The sequence below is a fragment of the Aedes aegypti genome, chromosome 2 (assembly GCF_002204515.2).
Source record: "Aedes aegypti strain LVP_AGWG chromosome 2, AaegL5.0 Primary Assembly, whole genome shotgun sequence".
NCBI classification, from domain to species: Eukaryota; Metazoa; Arthropoda; class Insecta; order Diptera; family Culicidae; genus Aedes; species Aedes aegypti.
Genome location: NC_035108.1, coordinates 42,686,511 through 42,689,484, shown reverse-complemented (window position 1 = coordinate 42,689,484; position 2,974 = coordinate 42,686,511).

Below are 2,974 nucleotides of genomic sequence, written 5' to 3'. Positions count from 1 at the left end.
AGGAAATTGCCTACTTTTAGGCGTATTACGTGGTTCAAGGTGTTTTTAATTTTGAAATAACTCAAAAAGTAAATGACTTGTAAGAGTTTGGTCTTCATATTCGGCTTCAGGGTCCCTGATTTTAGTAAGTAACGACAATTCCAATATTAGCGAACGTTGTTTACTTGGGTGATCAATGTTACCCCATATCAGCTGAATCAAAAAATCACTTAAAACATTTATTTAAACATGTTTAAATCTTTAGAAAAACAAAATAAAGTACATAGCTAGGAGCGGTGGGTGCCAGTACTTGTTTTAAAAATACGAAACTTGTAACATTTGTATTGTGAAATGAAAAATTTAAGAAAAACTAAAAAAAATGATCAATGTTACCCCGGATTACGGTAACTTTTTTCCTTCGAATACGAACAGATCTGGTCGATGCTCTTGAACGATTAGTGAGAGAAAATTGGAAAATTGATGTTTGGCAACAAAGGTTATAAAAATCCGGATTCTTTGTTAGTGATTAACCCCTCTACCGGCAGCTTCATTTATTACCGCAAAATTAAAATTCAAATCGTTATAACTTTTTTGTTTTTCAATATTTTTGTACCATTTTTTCACAAGTTCTCAAAAAACTCTTCTAGTTTTAGGATCTGTATCGATATTGATCGTTGGTCATGTGGTATTGAAGATATTCCAAAATTCCTTGGGGGACCGACCCGTAATAAGAAGCCCCGTTGATTTCTCAGGCTACATAGTTTTTATCGTATTCGAATTTCCTCTCTTCGGAACAATACATTAATGAGAGTATGTTGTGAATAAATGAAGCAATTTGGTGCAGCCGTCTTTAAGTAATGAGCATTCAGGTTTCTGGAACCACGCTGGCCAAATAAAGATCTTAAAAACTCCAAAAAACATCATACTTTAATTTTCAGATATCTCCAAGAATTCTTAATAGATGTGTATGATTTTTTCAAAGTAGCTCCTTATTACCTGGCATTATATAGCCCACATTTTATTTTTTTGATAAATTGATCAAAAGCAAAATGGCCGCCATAGACATTTTATATGGAAAATGTCGGTCCCCCAAGGAACATCAGAATATCTTCAAAACCAGATCACCAATGATTAATATCGACACGGATTCCTAAACTAGAAGAGTTGTTTGAGAACTTGTGAAAAAATGGCGCAAAAATATTGAGAAACAAAAAGGTTATAACGATTCGAATATTTAATTTGTGGTAAAAAATTAAGCTGCCGGTAGAGGGGTTAAATTTGTTGCAAATAACAAGTATCACCGCAAGCATAATGGCTTATTTTGATTATGCCAATAAAAAACAGTGCAATTATTCGATGATTATGACCTAACTTTTGCGTTGAAATATTGAATTTTGGACGTAAATAAACATTTCTAGTTGTATTTCTCTCGTTCTCCCTTAGCGAACTTTATAGACCATTTTACGAGACGAATTTGAACAGCTGATCACTTATTATATGAATGAAATTTTGACAGGAGGCGGTGTCGTAACGTGTGAAAGTAACAGCAATGTCATCAGTGTTGCCGTTTCGTAAAATGGACTATGATGGTGGTGCATTATATAGGCCTTTTCATCTGACAGATCCGTCTATGCGTTTGTTTACATCTGTAGAGGATCCGTGCTTACCTGCACCTGTCATTTTCATAGAGGAACTGTCAAAGAGCTTCTGAATCAGCTCATTTGAAACATCATGTGATTAACCCATATTCAATCATGTTAGAGCGAGTTGAGAGCAGCTCTCAACAAACAAACAAAAAGCGTGATGATAAAGGAAAATAGGGGAAGTGCGCGACTTAACTTCGTTGTCAGCCGGACTTGGCAACTTCCACCTACGGTGTCACCATCGTCAGCATTTTTGGCGAACCGTAGCAACAGTAGCATCGAGCATCATCAGCAGTCCAACCGATCGGCATCGAGGGCATTCGATTGGACTTCGAACACATGGAACCAGGTGCTGAGTAGGCAGTTAGGCAGTGTAAGGCCTAATTTTATATAGAAGAGTGGAATAAAGTTAGACTGTTTTGTTGCCTCATAGAATAAAGTTCTCTTTTTTAAAAAGAACTCCAGAACCCAAAAAGTTTAACTCGCGTTGTAAGGACCGCTACCTCTCACCGCCACATTGGAATAATAGCGAGTTGAGAGGACCGTTTATAATTTGATTAATGACGAGTTTAGAGGACCGTTGAGATAAGAAAATAGGGTAAGTGCGTGTTGTGAGGACCGCCACCTTACACTTATATTGTAGAGCGAGTTCAGAGAAGTTGCTTTTGAAGTGGTTTGCAGCGAGTTGAGAGGACCTCAGAAATCAGTAAATAGGGTAATAGTGCATTGTGAGGACCTTTGAATAATAGCGAGTTTGAAGGACCGCTTGTAAGTTTATTAAAAGCGAGGTGTGAGGACCGCTGAGATTGGAGTGCGCCACCTTTGTTATGTTATGTTTACTTTTAAAAATAGGGTGATTGCGCGTTTTGAGGACAGCCATACTTGGTTTACATTGAAGTACAGTGAATTAATATTGAAGTATTAAGAAGTGCCGCCATTCCACTATTCGAATGCACAGCGAGTTGACGGGACTGCTTGCGCATATTGTATTTTTTTTTTTTTTTGCCAACGTCTAGAACGCGATCGCAGCTCAATTTGGAAGCTGCGAACATTCGCACGGTGAAAAAAAAACTGCTTATAACAACTTACAAAAAACCTTTTTGTTTACGGTCATCACAGGCAGCAAAGTGAATTCACTATGGAAATTTATGTTTCTTGTCAGAGTGGAGTGCTACAGATAGTAATTGATAGTAAAATTAGAACAACTTAGGTGTAATGTGGTGCAAAGATCACGTCTCAGTTGCATCGCATTTTTTGTAGTTTGTGATTGAGGACATGGTGCATAAGTGATCGGCTTAGCAGTTTATTTACGTCAGTGAAAGTCTTCACATCCGCCATGCCATTGTTTTGAC